The sequence below is a fragment of the Pteropus alecto genome, unplaced genomic scaffold, assembly GCF_000325575.1.
Source record: "Pteropus alecto unplaced genomic scaffold, ASM32557v1 scaffold17, whole genome shotgun sequence".
Lineage (NCBI taxonomy): Eukaryota > Metazoa > Chordata > Mammalia > Chiroptera > Pteropodidae > Pteropus > Pteropus alecto.
The window spans coordinates 8238202-8257082 of record NW_006440645.1 but is presented as its reverse complement, the minus strand read 5'-3'; positions in this window follow the sequence as shown (position 1 = coordinate 8257082).

Sequence of the window (18881 nt, the reverse complement as noted above, 5' to 3'; positions counted from 1 at the left end):
TTCAATCGATTGACCTAATTTTTGTTCACCTCTACTTGACTGCTATGTGCTGTGCAATTGGTTCATAACTCCCACTGATTGAAAGGTATCCACAGCAGCTGGTTACCCTATTTGAAGCTGACATCTCTTTTCTCCATGTTTCTTTTTGTTTTGTTTGGCCTTGCTTTGATACCAAGGCCATCTCATGGTCTTTGATATTTTAAACATTTTAATAAGTGGACTTTCAGCAAGGCCCAGCAGCCAGAAGACTTTAAAGAGTTCATAGGTACACAGTCAGCTTATTCCATGTTTTCATTGTTTATTAATGGTAATTGATGTAACTATTGCCTTAATTAGTGCGAATTAAAAAGGTGTGACCCCTGACATTAGTCTAATGCAAACAAATTTGAGGGTTTCTGATGGAATAGAACAAATACACTAAATAAAACTAATTGAGAGAGAGAGAGAGAGAGAGAGCGAGCGAGCTTGAATGAAAAGTAGGAATTAGAAAAAATTTTAAAGAAAGCCCATTAAGAAATATATACAAAGTACAATTTATATACTAGGCACTGTGATAGGGCACTTTTAGGAAATGTATAATCTAATGATCAAGATACAGATTCCTGTCTCTCAAGATCTCTGATTCTGTTCAATTAAGTCCTATAATTTGTTGGCGGCAGAGGTGGGGGTGGGGGCTGTGAGGTACTGCAGCACTAACTAGATGCCCAGATTTTAACTGTAAGCTAACATTTATTTGGTATTTAATAAGTGTCAAACATTCTTACAAGCACTTTATACTCTATGTCGTAGGTGCTATTATTTACATCATCTTATAGGTGAGAAAACTGTAGAAAGGTTTGGAAACTTGCTAAAGGTCACACAGCTAGTAAATGGAATTTGCTGGTGTCACTGACTGTGTGTTTTAGCTATTTAATAGATAGTAGCATATTCTAAGCCTTAAAAGGAGAAACATCCATATTGAACAGAATGAAAACTTTATTGTGCCTAAACAGAACTTTAGGAAATTTGTCAAGAAATACTTGGCTGAAGTTTCCAAATAGTGGGAATTATTTCCACTATTCCATAACCCAACTCCAACTGAGAGTTATAAATCATCAGAAAGAGATTAAGATTGAAGAGCTGGGCCAGGGATAGAGAGACCTGTCTGCAGCCAGGAGACCGTTTAGAGGAGGAGACACTCTGAAACAGTTTATTCTATTTCACAGTTATAATCTTGGGGCTCGTGTGATTGTGTAATGTTGCAATTCTCTAACTTTAATAGTCATATAGTGAATCAAAAACAGTACATAAATGTAATAAGGTGAATAAGTACAGAATTATATTTCCTTGCATTCATTCATTAAACGATTTTTATTGGGAGCCAATTTGTGCTTGGTATTTGTCAGAGATTATCGATACAGTGAGAACAAAACAGGCACAGGTCCTTGGGTATGAAGCCTACACATTAAGAGGGAAGAGATCAAACAAATAATTACATGATAAACACGATAGGAGTCATGATGAGATACAAGGTACTTGAAAGCATGGAATAGGGTGGTCTTAGGGATAGTACGTGTTTCAGGAACTGAAAAAGGATCCTTAGAAACTGAGTGGCAGAGAGTAAAACAGAGAGTGGTGGGAATGAGCCTGGAATGACTGGGAAGAACCAGGCCCAAAGGATTTCACAAACGAATTCTACCAAACATTCAAGGAAGAAATGATAGCAGCTCAACACAAAAGCTTTCGGAAAACGCAAGGATAAAGAAATTCTAATTCATTTTATTAAGCCATTATTACTCTGACAAAAACGTAACTAAAGAAAACTGCAACCCAATATCCTTCATTAAAATGAAGGCAAGTATCTCTAACAAAATATTAGCAAACTGACACAACAAAATATAAGACCCCTTCCCACTAAAAATTCTCAGGAAACTCAGAATGAAAGGAAACTTCCACGGCCAAATAGAAAGCATTTGTGAAAGAATCTACGACTAACTATATTTAACTAGCGTGCTTTTAGACTAATAGGAGAACAAGGCAGGGGCATCTCTGTTCTTCCCGGTTTTATTCACTATTTTGCTAAAGACCATAGCTAGTACAATAAGAAAAGAAAAAGAAATAAAAGATGCAAATTTTTATGAAAAGTAAAATGTTCTGTTTTGCAGACAATGTGGTCCTGTGTGTATGGAGACCATCCTAAGGAATTGATAAGAAAGCTGGGGAAAAAAAAGTTGATTTATCAAGGTTACAGGATAGTAAATCAATATATAAAAATCAGTTGTATTTTTATGTATTAGCAACAAACAATCTGAAACTGAAAAAATAACTCTCTCTACAGTAAAATAAAATATTAACAAAAATTCAAATAAAAAATAAAACTTAAAAAATGATATGCAGACCTGTAAGATTAAAACTAACAACATTGCTGAGAAATATTTTTAAATGCCCTAAAACACAGAGATACCATGTTCATTGATTTAAAAACTCAGTATTGTTAAGATAGTAATTCTCCTCTAAATTGATCTATAATTTAAATGCAATTGTATTAAAAATCTCGATAGGCTTTTGAGAGAAATTGGCAAGTCAATGAGAAAGTATCTAGAATAATTATAAGATCTAGAATAATTAAAACAATTTTATCAAAGAAAAACAAAGTCAGAGGACATATATAACTTGATTTCAAGACTTTCTTAAAAGATAGTAGTTAAGAAAATGATATGGATATATGGTAGACATATAGAGTGCGGAAATGGACGCACATTTGTATGATCGATTGATTTTTCATAGCTACCAAGCTAATTCTATGGGGAACGAATAGTATTTTCAATACATAGCTCTGGAATCACCGTACATCCATTAAAAAACAGTTGACTTACACTTCACACCATATACAACTAGGAATGGGGAGTGAATCCTGGGATGGCAGCAAAAAAGCAGGGTCAGGGTGGGAGGGTGCAAAGTCGAAGGGATGAGTGGCCGGGGAGTGGGTAGTGAAGTAGACTAATTAGGCAAAGGGATAAAATCATGGTAGTATTTTTAAAATGTTATTTGCATACAACATGTCACATTATTTTATAATAGCCTCATGCTAGTCCCAATTATCTCATTGAAAAATAATAATATTCCTAATAATCCCCTTTTCCAGGAACGGAATCAAGACTCAGAAGGACTACGCTGCTCACCCACATCACTTAGCTGGTCAGTAGAGGAGTCCAGTAACCACCCCAGCTTCTCGGACTGGAATTCAGGCCCTATCCAGTCTAACACATGCTGCGTGTTAGGTAGGGGGAGAAGCAGACAGAGGATAAGGGAACCTCACCCTTCACCCAGGGAGCATACCTCTTTTATCATTGAGAAAAAGCATTGGGGTCTGTATGCAAAAATGTCCAAGATCCACTCGGTGCTTTAAAAGCCATGATAATTTGAGGTGAAAACAGAAGCTCATGAGACTTTTTAGAAATTGGCTTCAGAGACTGCTCAGTCGCAGGGTTCAGTTTTACCCCCTGTCAATGCATCATTCTGCACCTCACTAAGGTGCCTGATCTGTGTGTCGCTTAAGATGGCACTCCATCATCACTCCACAGGCCAGCAGGGTGTTTCCTCTTTTCAGCCCTACAGTTAACAGCCCTACAGTGTTGGCTGCTAAGTTTAAGCCACTTGAGATGCCTCACTTAGCAAGAAGCAAGAACAAATTGGATAAGCATGATTTAGAACTAGAGTCTTAATTATAGTATTGTGTACCTGAGATAATTATTCACACGATGTAGTGGTGCTTGAGACTATTATTTGTGATCAACTCAATTAATGAAATTTGGCCCGGCCCACAAGTGAAGTCAATTACCTGGCAATCACAAGTCTCTTTATAGCTTCAAGCTGACTATTCTAAAAAAAACTTTATGCACTAGATACATAGATAAATAGATTTATTTATATCTAATATATAATGTAATAGAATATAATTATATATAAATCTTTTCTATATCTACATTCAAGATACATAATATAATATAATATAATATATATAATATAACATTATATTATATTATATTATATTATATATTATATATGTTATACATACATATAAACTTTTTTTCATTTACCATCCAATCCCTTTCAAAGAAAATCACTCTCTATCCAAGTCCCAGAAACATCGGAGTAGATATTCTAACCCTTTTCTTGTCAAAACATTTTTTTAAAACATTTCTATCTAGCTTCACGGAAATCTGAAATGAACATACGTGACCAAGCCAAACTAATTACTCTACGCCAGCCTCTGTGGTGGTGGGAAAAAAAACTGAAGGCCTACATTCACGGTGTACTGGTCATAAGGTGTCAACAAATCAGGGGCATAGTATGATGAAATGTACAGTAATCTTTCATTTAAATAACAAGATGAAGAATATGATTAGAATAGAGTTGGTCATCTCAATCGTTTAAAACCAATATCTGGTTATATATACATTAGGAAACAATGCTAACCAAACTGTTTAAATTTCCCCCTGAATTATGATAATTTGACTGGCTTAGTTCAAATGGCAGATAATTCCCACTAGAATTAAGCTATGGAGACTAATTTTCAATATGATGGTTGCGATACAACATCATTAATGAAATATTCACATTTCGACTATCCCCTAAATTTTTATAAAGTATCTTATTTCTATCATTTAATTATGAGATACATAGTATCACCTCAAAAGGGGCATGAAGATCAATGCCTATACCTGACCTGGCATAAATTCCCTGAAGCACAAGGAGAATTGAACCACAAGGAATCAATAATATTGATTATATTTATTCTGCATCAGCTCTGTATCAGCCACTCTGCTGAACACTTTTCATGCAATATTTCACTTAATCCTCAAAACAACCTAATAAGATAAAGGCTGTGGTTATGTCCAAGTTATGTTGAAACTAAAGTTAGCCACGCTAGGTAACTTATCCAAGTTCACTTAACTAGCAGCGGCAGAACTTTGATTCCAGCCAAGCCTGTGTGTCTCTGGCTACGAGTGCAGTTTCACGATGTCCGTGAACAGGCTGTACGTAGTGTCCGTAGCTGGTCACCTTGGAGACCCTTTGGTCCAATGTCTCTCTCTATAGGGAAAGGCCCCAGGGAGAGCCTGTGTTATTAGAGGGAACTGGAACTCAGGCCAATTGAGTCTGGTTTTGCTCTTTAAATGATAAAAGATCATTTTAAGTTTCTTTCTACTATTGTTCTCTAACAAAAGTTTAGATATTTCAACAACAAAAAAAATACTTTTGTTTTTTAATTAAATCAACTGTTTTTCATTTGTACTATCACTGAAGTAGAACGTTTAATAATTAGAGTACTTATTCACCATAGGTTTAGGGTGAAATTGTAACTCTGTTCTACCTTGTAAGGAAGGCTTCATATTTCATTTTTTCTTGGGCTTCGGAGCATACACTGCACCCAGAAACCCTGCTCGTGAGCAAAGTACCTTGAAAAAGCAAATCGACATTCTGTGAGCATGGTCAGGCTCACCTGCTTAGCAGGGGCTTGATCACCATCAGGGAATAAAATCACCAAGCACTTGACAGTACTATTTCGAGGACCAATGAATGAGTCAAAATAACAAGTATTCTATTATTTAAGTTCAAACCAATCATTTGGCAAATATTTATTACTGAGCTTATTGTCTACATTTTTCATCTACTAATCATTCTGAAAAAAATGAATTCTGTTTTTAAAAATGTTAAGGAATATTCTTCTAGTTAAATGAAACATAAAAAGAATGGTTTATAAATAAATTAGGCATTGCTGTTTCTAACATACCACTGGCTACATGTTGTGAGGGCTCCTCTCACTATAATAAAATTAAATAACCTTTTCTTTTTCAGTGTATTGATGGCTTGTGATAACATAAATAGAATCTAAAACAAAGAACCAACAAAGAACATTGAGCTGAATGGAAATGAGCTGTAAACAATCTAAAGGTTGCACTGCCCAAGAATATAAATTCTTATACATCACTGACATAAGGAAACTGAATTTCAGTCTCCGTGCTCGAGACTCCTTCCCTGAGTCAGGAACCTGGAAAAAGATTAAAGAGGTCTCAGGAGACTGCGTCTGGGGACCATCAGCATGGGAAGCAAGATGAACCTGATGCCCAAGGTAAACGAAGAAGGGCAAACGGATTAAAGCGGTCTGCAGCGGGGCAGGACGAGGGCGAGGCAAGAGAGCAAGGGGCTTTCTGAGCTGATGGGAATGTCCCAAAGCTGGGTTGTGTGATCGCTGAAAGACAGTAGCACTTCCTAAAAATCACCGAACTGCGTGCTCACGTTGGGTGACTATTATACTATACGAAGTGTATTTTAATAAAGCCATTTTAAAAAACTGAATAATTGACAATGACCAGCTTTTAAAAAATAGAAATTATGGAACAAAAATATAATAGTCAAATTTAAAAGTCCTAAATATGGAATATAGACTATAAATTAAATTGAAATATTATATCAAATCTCCTAAATTGGATAATTTAGGCTAATTTAGGATAATTGTGGCTGTGGAAGAGCATAGGAAAATTACGCTAACATTTTAAGAATTCAATAAGCGTGATACATGCAACCTTTCTTCAAATGATTCAAAAAAATAAATCGTGTGTGTGTGTTTGTGTGTGTATGTGTGTGCATGTGTGTAGGTGTGTTTCTGTATGTTTGTGTTTGTGTGTGTGTGTGTGTGTGTGTGTGTGTGTGTAGGGGGTTGAAGATCAATAAAGCAAATGTTCTCTGTGCTCTTACTGCCACTTTGTGAAAGTATAAGTGTATTTTAACATAGAAATTTTAAAATTCATCATTTGAAGAGACTATAAAAATAGACCAATTTCAGTGACATGATTGATAAAAATTTAAAAAGACAAACAATATCAGAAATAAAAAGGATTTACCACAGACATGATAGACATAAAAGGATAAAAACACAATAAAAAAATTATGCAAATATACCTGAAAACATACATAAAATGACTAAATTCCAAGAAAATATAACTTACCAAAATCTAACTCAAGAACAAATTAAAATTTATAGTCCCCTACAGAAATTAGGATTATAAAGAAATCGAATCAGGAGTTAAATTTTTTCATACAAAGAAAATGGCAGTTCCAAACAGTTTAACCAATGAATATGATTAAATTTTCAAAGAACAAATTATTCCAAAATTTTAGAACTCTTCCAGAGAATAGAAAAAGAGGTAATACTTGGATAATTCGTTTGTAATGTTAGTATGACCCTAATAATAAAACTAGACAAAGATAGAAAGAGAAAAATTTTAGTCCAACCTCACAAATGAATAGAGTAGAAAAATTACTAAACAGAATAATGGGACACTGAATACCATGTATTTAAAAAATAATATGTCAAGACCAAATTAGTTTTTTCTAGAAATGGGAGAAAGTTTAACATTAGAAAAGCTATAAACATAAGATACTGCATTTACTTATTAAAAGAAAAAAAAAGAAACTTTAATTAAGAATAACAAGCAAAAATCAATTTAAATGGAGAAGTAAGAGAATTAATCATTTCTCAATGTGTATGTATATCAAATCATCACACTTTACACTTTAAATGTATACATGCAAGAAAAATAAAATCAATTAGAAAAAGAAAGAAAGAAAGAAGTAAGTATGAGGCAAATTATCCACTATCATAATTTTTATTCAACATTACACCAATATACATGCTTATATATTAAAGGGAGTAGGCTGGTTTTGTTAATTTGCTTACGTAGTTTATATGCACATTGCATGTATTCTTTTCCACATGTCGAATATGAAAATGTTTAGTCAAAAAAATCAAGGTAGACTTAAGGAAAATCATGCCAAAAATCCAGACGTTTGTTTACTGTGTTCTTTAAGTGCCTTTTTATCAAGATTTTATGGCAGTTTGTTTTCGTAGGAAATCCATGAGATTTCTAGTGAATGGGAGTTTATGTTCCTTTAACCCACTCATTTGCAGAACAAGGACGTGGATTCTGAGGCTCAATAAGATATAACTCTAATACAACTTTTAGAGCATGGTTCCTTTGGCCAAAATGAATTCTGGCATTCTGAGAGCTTTGAGGAGCGTTAATAAAACTAAACTAAACCGTTATCTATGCAAATGAGGTGATCTATATGAAAACACTCTACAAGCATGACCACATGCTCAATTGTAAGGAAAGGCCTGGACAAAAACACTCATCTATAGAATGAAGACAATAATACCTCCTTAAACACCGTGGCAGCCCATGGTGATGAAATAATCACCATGCTGTCAATAAAGATATAAGAATCATAAACCTTGTTCTTACGTAATTCTCAATATAAATTACCATCATTCTCAACAAATGTTTATTAAAGAACCTATATTTCATTTCTTTATAAGAACCAGTGACATTTGAATAGCCGTCTTAAATAGCTGAATTCAAGCAGTAATATTGCTTCTCCTATAGCCCACTGGGGAGGTCCTTGAGAAGACAAAAGATCACTTTTATCATCAGTGTGATGTTTTAAAATCACTAAAAAAGTTTTATAAAAACATGAGTTTTGCCTGATCATAATGCATTTTCATAAATTTCAGTAGTCATCTTTCCTGACTCCACACCCATTTTCTTTCAGCAGAAATCACAAGAAAGGGTCTGAGACCATCTGTTCACAGCAAGTAAGCACTTCACCCACATCCGTAAGACCAAGAAGACGTCTCAGAACTCAGCAGTTCCTCTACCCTTCCCACCCTCCAACATAGCTTCACACACTGCCTTGTCTCATCCTCAGAGGAGCACTGATCTTTTAATGCCCTTCACGACTTTATTTATCCCCACATGCCCATCCCTCTATGGCCTGTGAGCATCCTTTTTCTGTAGCCTCACAGGGCCTCAGACAGTGTCATGTGCTCTAAGATCCCAGCAGGTCCATCAGTGCAAAGAGAGTCATCTGCAGCTGCACGGAGATAACAAAAGGACAAGAACCGTTCCATTTGGAGGTCAGTGGAGGCCTCCCTAAACCTCCTAGTTCTGGGTTGATTGCTGCAACCATCCCCAGTGTCAAGTACCAAGCTGGCCAGAGACACTAGTGAGAAGAAGAAGTAGAGCGGGAACATCCCACCCACCGCCCACTCTGCACTTAACGTTCATAGGTTCCTTATCATTCCCTGACACCTCAGACGAACACAAGCATCTGAAATTAGAGAATGAATGAGGAGGAAACTCTTTAGAAGGGAAAGAAATTTGGAGAGCAAACTTTGAACAGTACCTGAGATTGTAGAACTTGAATTTGACTGCCAAAAAGAGCCTGAATTTTAAGTTGGAAAAGACGAGAATAATTTGAAGACTCATTGAGTTTTTTACTGCTAAGCCAAAGAGGGGTGGGGGAGGGATTTAGAATCAAGGAGAGCCTATGCAGCTATAAAAGACTTTTTTTGCACAAATCTGATTTGTGGCTGTTGAAGTTATACCTACTACAAATATTTGATCACCCGCAAAATGGTAAATAACATGTTGTTTGATGAGAAAAGTAGTTTTCGAACAGTACGTATAACATAATTCCATTTTTTAAATAGATAAGCTTGGGGAAAAAAGACTGTGTGATACACTATGTCGTTAAGAGTGGCACTATTTTTGAGTGGTAACATCATGGGTCAGTTTCCTCTTTTATTTTTTTCAGTTGTATTTTCTAGTGTTTTTAATAAGTAGCAGGTTTGTTTATTTTGACAAGAGGGGGAATTTTTGTTTTAAAAAGGAAAAATGGTCAACGGTGTTGAAAGCTTCAAAAAAAGTGACTGCAATAAAGATAAGAACTGTAAAAAAATAAAAGGCAATTAGATTTGGCTGGTGGAATACTCATTATTGATCCACTGGAAAATGATTTTTTAAAGTAATATATAAAATTCTAATATCACTGGTTTTAAAGGTAGTCTTGGTATCATATAGTGCTTCTCCTATACATACAGAATAGATGATATGGGACTCATTCATTCCCATACTGGAATCCTAGATGTTTCTCCTCATTCTGATGGAAGCTACTGTCTGATGAGAAATGATTTTGTCACACCGCCACACTTTGTGTGACAACACAAAGACGAGTAAATGCAGGCAAAATTGCACCCACCTTCTTCCTGTGATGCTGCCCTGCCTCCAAGCAGGACTTCTTGGTCAGATGTAGAACTGGGGGCTAATTTAAGGACTATCTCACAATTCATTCAGTTCACTTACGTTTTTATTTCTGTAAGACGGTCACTATATATGACAGGTTACTATATAGTTGATATAGTTACTTCTGAATATTTTTAGATCTATTCCAAATTGTAGAATAAAGTTTTATAGAGATGTACACAACACAGCAGGTGGTCGATATCCAAATTAGTTACAGCTGCCACATTTAAATAACAAAAGAAATTGACTAGATAATGAGATACTGTATATATGTAGATGAATACAGTATAAAATGATGATAAAAGAGTATGAAACTTGCAATGACCTATTGCGTCATCGGATTTTACTGTTATTCCACAGTTTCACTTCCTATTTCTAACCTTAAAAGGATGATTTCAGAGTCCTTGAGGGAAAAAAAAGAACCCTAATGCATAATGCAATGCCAGAGAACAGTGGGTGCTCAATAAATGTTAGTCGATGCTGACAGTGGAACCAGATTTAGATAATAAAGTTTTATAAATCTGAATGCATGTATATTTCTTAATAAATACTAAGGATACGACTGGTCCAAGAGGAAAACACAGACAAGTCCTTGTGAGTTTCACATTAAATATTTAGAGAATCTTCTGATTCAGGGACACCTGCTAAGCCATGATAAGAATAATGCACTCTGGGCTGTTCGAAATCGTTTGACCCTATGAAACATTAAAGGCATTTTATTCTCAAAGGGTTCTCTTATGAAAGGGTAAAAGTAACCTCATTCTTCTTGCAGAGCAACCAAAAGGGAAATCTTACATCAGCTAGCTAAACTTAACAGCCTAGTTGGTCTGTAGGGCAAAATGCAATGGCCCACGGAACATCAACTATCTTTCTGGGATGAGAGATGAACAGCTCCATCTCTATCACATGCAGTAAGAGGTCACTTGGACAGCATGGATTAAACATGTCTAAAGGTTCTTCTGTCCAGAAACCTCTTTCCCCAGCCTACTATAGAACCAACTCATAAAATCCCAGAGTTGGAAGGAAGCTCAAAAGCCTCCTGCCCAACAACTTCATCTTACAAATGAGAAGAAATAAAAGGACTGATCGTAAGTCACTTTAACATAAGCGAAGCGACAGCATAAGGGACTAAAACCCAGACCTCCTATCTGCCAGAAGACTACTCGTCACCTAATTTTGGCTGTCTCCCTTTCTTTCTGGCATGACATTCCCACTCTTATGACTGCTATTGAATAAGAAAACCAACTCAACAGCATCTGCCCTAAAATCTTTTCAGAAGCACATTAACATGGATGTGTTCATATCATTAGCTGCTGCTGCTGTGCATCCAGGAGGAAAAGACTTCTGCCTTATCAGCTCTGCTCACATGCTGCTCCCCATCTCTACAGAGCCGTTCCCCAACTGCACCTCTGAGAGGACTCCTGCCCAAGGTTAACATGCAAGTCAAATAGCAACCTAACCACTTCCCCCACAGAACACGTTCTCCTACCTCTGGATTCCTACAACATTCACACGTACCATTCATCTTCCCATTCAATAATATAGACCTTTTTTTATCATTTGACTCTTTCATGGTTCTGTGTCTCGTCTCCCGATCAATGAGCGCATTCCTCGATGGCCGACCCATGCACCTGATTTCATTAGTGTCTTCCACAGAATCTCACGGATACTCTTCTTAAAACAAATGAATATGTTTAATGCTTGGTCTCCTTCCAAACAGAATTTATAGCAGTAATAAACAGCTGTTGGGTTTGACCGGGGGTAAATTCAGGAGTGTGCATTGCTGATAGTGAATGATTGAGAGCAGCATGCGAGGTGGACCACGAAGGCCCAGGCCTCTACCTACCATGCAGCCGCCCAGCGACGCCTGCTGTCACCTCCACAAACAGACACGTCTCCCCTGAAAGCCCTTCATGTTTTATCTCACGTTAAGTGACACCGTAAAGTCTCCAACTGTGACATCTCAGACATTAAAAAGCAGACTCTTCACAACTCATTTGGACGATCTGGACACACGAGGTGATGGAGGTTCGGAGGGCATGCTCTCCTTATTTGCATCTTAGGAAAAACAAGTCCCCTGGTCTGCGTTCAGAACGTAAAGCTCCAGGCACGCCTCAGGTTTATTTGCTGCACATCATTTCAGATACACGCAATGTCACTGAGACGCAATAAACAGGATATATTCAAGAAATTCCAAAGTTCCCACCTTTTGTTTTAATTTGCTATCAAACCATGATGTGCGATATCACTTATTTAATATATCTATATTCTTTCTTAAAAGAAAAGTCTTATTCCCTGAAGGCAAATTAAATAAGCATTTATCGAGATGCTTTTTTAAATAATTACAATTAATTGCCATCATCACTAAAATAATAGTGTTTGGCTCATAGCTTATTTATCTACTGTGAATTTTTCAAACCCATTAATTTTTTTTTCTCAAGCTTTCCGAACTCTACCTGGTCATGATTCTAAATGTTGTGCTATTAGCAGACTTTTAATTAAAACTGCTATAAAATCACTGTTATTTTTCTTGGCATTCATAAACACATGTATTCATCAAAATGAACAAAATGTTCAATTTAAAAATAGTGTGGTTTTCGATATAATGTAAATTGAAAACACAGAATATACTCTTTTATCCACAGGACATTCATACCACTTTTAACAGTTGGTGTCAGAGGTTGTAAATAAACCACGTTTCCCTAGATCTCATCAACCTGAAGACACAATTAAGTTCTGATGGTAATAACAGAACAGCCACTGCCTGAACTTCTGCCCCACTCAAAGTCGCCAGGATAAACACTACTAATGATAATAGTATCCCACACTAATCCTCGCCAATTTACTCTACCTGAAAGCAAGCCACAGCATGAAGTCTTATCCAAATAAAAATAAGAGCCTAACAATTGAAAAACAATGAAAGCAATTTAGATCTTTATTACGGCCTCTTAGAAACATTCATGAAGTATGGAAGAACTTACAGATCGTCTTTCTCCATCTCTGCTGCAACTTTCCCAAACATAACAGCTTCCCCATTGTCTCTCTCATGGCCCCTTCCAACCCAACTCTCCTCTCTTCTTTCCCTGCCCTACCCAGAAAGGCCCTTTATAGTCTAGATTGACCTCGGCTCACTGGCACCCATCTCACTAATTATGCTCTCAAACTGTCCAACAAAGGAAGGCCAGAGAACTGACCAGTTCTATATAACTTTCCTTTCAAGTAATGGGCATCAATCACTTTTCTCTCCCCTGTCCTGATACTGACAATTGGCTCCATGGACCCCAAATGCTAATCCCAGATTAAGCTGATGATGCCTCTGCTACGGATTCACTACGTGGACCCACCCTGCTTCTCTGTCCTATGCTTCAGCAGTTAACCTACATCGCCAATGTAACGAGGCTGTGAAGCAGAATCCTCTCTGCTCCCGGGATCCTATAAAAATCTTTGAAATGCTCTTCATCACATCATAGGCTTCTCTCCAAAGAGCACTGGTATAAGAGTAGGGAGAATTCAGGGGGAAAAAATGAGAAAAATGTAGGTTAAAGGATGATATCGAGCAGCCCACAGTTTTCTGTTCTCATAGTGACCCTTCAATTTGGACCAATACTCTTCTACAAGGCTTCTAAACAGAGCTCCAGAAACATATATTAAAGAGCTTTCAAATGTAATATATAGCTCTTTAATCTACTAATTACACATATTAACTATAATTTGCACAGACATTCAACATACCCACAATACTAAAAGTTATTAAGTGGGAGAAAGACATGGTCCTGCTAACATTTTGTAAAGATCCCTCTGGTTGCTCTATAGAGAATAGGTGGGACCAGAACAAGAGTAAAAGCAGAAGAATGAGATAGAAGTGTCCAAAAATACAAAAAATACAAAGGAAAGAAGGCGGCTTGGACAAGGGTGTTAGCAGCGCAAGCAGAAAAAAGTAGATGGGTTGAGGCAGATTTATACAGTGAGAAGTGCCCATAGGGCCTCTTCAGTAGTTAGACATGAGGAGGCGTGACTCTCAAGCCCGAGCGAGAGGGGAAATGTAGCAGCAGTAACTGAAAGGAAAACAATCAGGGACAAGCAGGGAGCGTGGTCCACAATCCGAGTTCTCTTTTTGACATGTGAGGCACCTATTAGAAATCAAAGTGGAGTCAGATGAGCAGTTGAACATAGAGGTCTCAAATTCAGGGAAGAAACTGGAGCTGGAGTTGTAAATTTATGAGTGATTAGCCCACAATTGTACTCAAGGACAAGAGACCGAAATCATCAAGAGGGAATATGATCAAAAAAAAAGAAAGCCACAGAATTGGCAAATGGGGATGTCAGTAGAGAAAGCTGAAGGAAGCACCCAACCAGTGAAATAGAAGAAAACTTGGACACCTAGTGCCCCGGAAGTAAATAGGTGTCACGATGCTGCTGAGAGGTCGAATGAGATGAACGCAAATAACGGGCACGAGCTTTGGTAAGCTGAAAGTCAGCGGGGGACGTGATGAGAGCGATTCTAGTGGAGGGATGGGAAGAAAACAGTGATTAAAGTACATTTCGAAAAAGAGAATGAGAGGAAAAGAAATCGATACACCAAGTCTAGGCAGGTTTTTCAAGGAATTTTTCTGTCGAGGGGGCAGAAAAATAGCAGAAAGGAAAAATAAAGTCAAAAAAAGGGGGTTTTCCTTTTAAAAATGGAAACTATTACACCACATTTATAAGCTGAAGGGAATGATACAGTAGAAAAGGAAAAACCTGATGAAGCAGATATGATGTCGCAGTGGCCGCGGAGGCCAGCAGGGAAGAGGGGACGGACGAGCCAGTGCCGCAGGGAGAAGCAGGGACCGTGTGTCTGTGCAGAGTGGAGGAGATGCGATGGGAGCGAAGGCTCAGGCAGGTGTGGCGAAGAGACGTGGACGCAGTTCTCACCTGAGCAGTTCTGTCATCGGTTGAACATAGGATGCGATAAGAAGTATTCGAAGTTTCGAAAGAGAGAATGAAGCGTAAAATCATCGCCTCGAAGAGAAGGAAAATGAATTTACAAAAAAACATAGTAGGATCGACCTGCAGAGCTGGGTGTTCATTTGAGACCTGTGGTCACAAATCCAAAGCGACCAGTAAGCATCGTTGGGTATTTCCCTCAGCTGCATTGCCCCATTTGATTCCAGTCATTAAGTGAAGGAGAATTATATTGGGCAGGGTCAGGGTGTTGTCAGGTGAGAGAAAAACCGGGGAGTCGAGAGTGTATGCACGACAGTGATTAAAGCCCGTGGACTCGGAGGCAAGTGAACAAGGAGAGAACTGAGGACATGGATGGGTGACGGTAGGAAGGAATGAACTGAGAAAAAGTGGTGTGAAAACTGCGGAAGGCCAGGACTGAAGGGCCTGACAGAGCCGAGAATAAATGAAGAGGGAATGCCGGGGAAGCGAGTTAGCTGAGAGACAGGAAGTGCTGGTTTCACATGGGATGCTCAAAACGGATATTTTGGTGATGGGACCAGCATTGTCACAGACGGGGTTTAGGGTATGAGGTGATGAGGAGGACAAGATCACAGGAAGTGAGAAAGTCCAGGTCTCGACTGGCCAGGCTACGGGTAGGTTGTCTAAGTGGTTATTATCAAAATGAAGGGGAAATTGTTTCTTTGCAGCCACCTAAGAGCTGTAATCCAGTGTAATCTAAAACTGTCCCCAGTACACGGGCGGTCGGGAGAGACTGAAGAGAAAGGTAGACCACTCCAGATTGGTAGGTGGCAGGTTCCATAAAGAAAGGACCTTACTTACAAGGCTTGTCTTGGGTGAGCACAAGACCAGTGGATTTTTTGCACCCGCCCTCACCCCCCCGCCCCCCAGAATCCGAAAAGTTTATATAGAGGCTTTAACTGAACCACTCGGGTATCCAGTCCGGATATTGCCATCACCGCGTTCCTATCTCAGGGCAGGCAAGTGTCCTTGGACAGTTCTAGCACAGGGCAGGCAAGTGGAGCACACATTCTAAGGATAGCAGGGAGAGTGGAGCACCTCCAACTGCCTGGGTCTAGCTCACAGGTCAAAGTTACTATCATATCTTCTTGATGACCGTCCCCAACAGGAGCTGTAGTAAAGATAACTATTTGAGCCAGAAGTTAAGTCTTTAATAAAATTGTCAGACTGTATGGAAGCAATAGGTTTACATGATAAACTCTACTATTAAACAATGAGCTCATTGAGGATAAGAACGGTTTATTTTTCCTCTTTAGTTTCCTAAAGAATGTCTAGAACATGATAACTATTTAATAAATGTTTGATAAGGCACCAGCCATGTCTTCCATGTCTTAAATTTCCCCTTGGCCAAGATCAAACCAGCACATAAAAAAAGAGGAAAAGTAAGCCATACAGTAGAGACAAACAAAGACACATGGGTGACTAAAAAGGGCTTAAAGTTTGGTGCTGCTTTCAACCAAATCTATTTAAATATTAAACCACCTTTTACAGGAGAAATCATTGCAGTCACCATGGCCCTCCTCTGCTTCCTGTTGAGAGCATCATCAGTTTCTTCTATTGTACCCAGCAATTCGATCCTGGTCCCAAATTTTCATATCTCACACAAAAAATTAAAGTCCCTATGGTAACGAAACTCTCATTCCTTGTAGAATAATTTAACTTCATTATTCGAATATGCCTTTTGCAATCTCACCTCCCACTCTAAACAGTTCACAAACATATCACTTCCAACTCAATAGAGTCCATGTCTTCATATGAGCAGTGATGTTTTAGAACCTCTCACTGAGCAGCAGTCAGCATCCTCCCTGACTGATCAGTTTCTTACACTAGTTCAGCTTCTCCCCGCTGGCCAGGGGCAGAAGGACCAGATCAAGATTAAAGGGGCAGTCCTGCCAACGGCGGCATGCGGGGCCAGTGAGCGAGGCTGCTGAAATGACACTGAAATAAATCATCAAATTTTAAATTCATCCTCTATTACAAGCTTATAATACCCTCAGGAAAACAGCCCTCCTTGCTGCAGGCCTAGCTCTACCGAATATTTTTTAATGAACATTTGCAGTTACAGGCAGATAAAAGTCAGTTGTGATAAACTGAAATTCCAAAAACTGAGTGATGTAAGTTTACTGAAGTACAGTTTCTTTTACTGCCGAAAATTGAAATTCTTTGCTTCCTAAGGATTGTCTGGCTTGGCGTATAAAAAAAAGAAAGCCAAAGAGAGAGCAGCAGCCATATCAATGATAATTGTATTTAACTGAAGGTTAAATGATTTGGCCTACATCACACAGCTAGTAGGAGGCAGAGCAGTCTTTAATTCCAGGCAACCTGGCCTAGAACCTGCACTCTACACTATTTTTGTCTTTTTATTTTTTTTTTTAACACTGGTTTGGCAAGCAAAAGTATATCGCTGAGTACATGTTTCTTTGCACATTTTGTTCCAATAGACGTGCCATCTCCACTAAATAAATATTGAACAACTATTTAAAAGGTGCCAAATTATTAGCCTCCCTGAGGCATGCACATATTCTCCATCGAGTCCAGGGTCAGACACTGTTGTTCTCAGTGTGACTTTACAATTCTTCCCACAAGATGGGGAGTTTGTTTCCTGGTCTTGACCTGGGGTCAGGCCATGTGACTTTCTTTAGCCAACGTGGTATTTACAAGCAGAGGTTGGAGATGTGCATACGCACCTAGGTTTGTCTTCTTATGCTCTGCCATAAGCATGAGAAGAACAAGCCCTGAGTGGCCCAGTCATCCCAAAGCCCCAGCCAGATCTCAGATGCAAGAACAAGAAAAAAATGGTTTATTGTTGTCTCCGAGTTTCAGAGTGGTTTTTAATCAGCATCAGTTGGGCCAAGGTGACCGATGCTCTCTGTTTAAGACCCAGGAGGCCCTAGTCCATCCTTTTCCTTCTGGATTCTGGTCCAGCTGAGCCTGGCCACAAATATTCTCAATAGAAAATCCTTTTAATTGTCCTTCGAAAGTAAAAATACCTCAATCGTTCAGAATTTATATAAAACCCTACACTCTTAATGTGAGCAACCAGAAAACATAAAAAGTAAGTACAGAAGGGAGTTTGGGGGCTTTTTGTGTTGTTTTCCTTCTTTTTAAATATTTGGTATACTATACTTTGTTATTATTAGCGCAAGGAAGGAAGAAAAAACAAGAAGATGACCCCTCGAGAAATAGAATTGTTCCCCTTATTTCAGTAATAGTAGTTTAAATAGAAATATGCCAAACCACATAAAGGGCCAGGATGCAAGAAACCGATTTGTGGAACCAGCAGAAGAAAGAGAAGAGAGCAGCCAGGCAGGACTTAAAGGAATCCAGGAAGATGGCCCGCCCAAGCCAGGGGTGCTTCTATTCAGAAGGAGGGGAAATTGGGGAAGAGTTCCGAACTCCAGTGTATTGCAGAAAAGTGTATAGCTGGCACCATTCCGAAGTGGAACCCTGAAAGTGTTTTCTCACAGAAATGGTTGTCCACATTATGCTTAAGTTTGACAGTGTGAGCATCACATCCAGTCATTCGGGCCACAGATTTTATTTAGAACCTACTATGTACCAGGCAGGTGTTCTAATAAAGTATGACAATAAAATCTTAAAGCCTACCAAAGGACACTAAGCAACGGGACAGTATTGTTTTGGAGGGCGGTGGGGAATGAGTATCATTTCAAACACCTACCTTACAAATGACCATTGAGAATATGTCTCTATAAGTTAGGAACCGTGTTGTTCTAATTTTGTCCACTAAATACATTAGAGTGGCTCGAAGAAATTGAAGGTTAAAAATACATA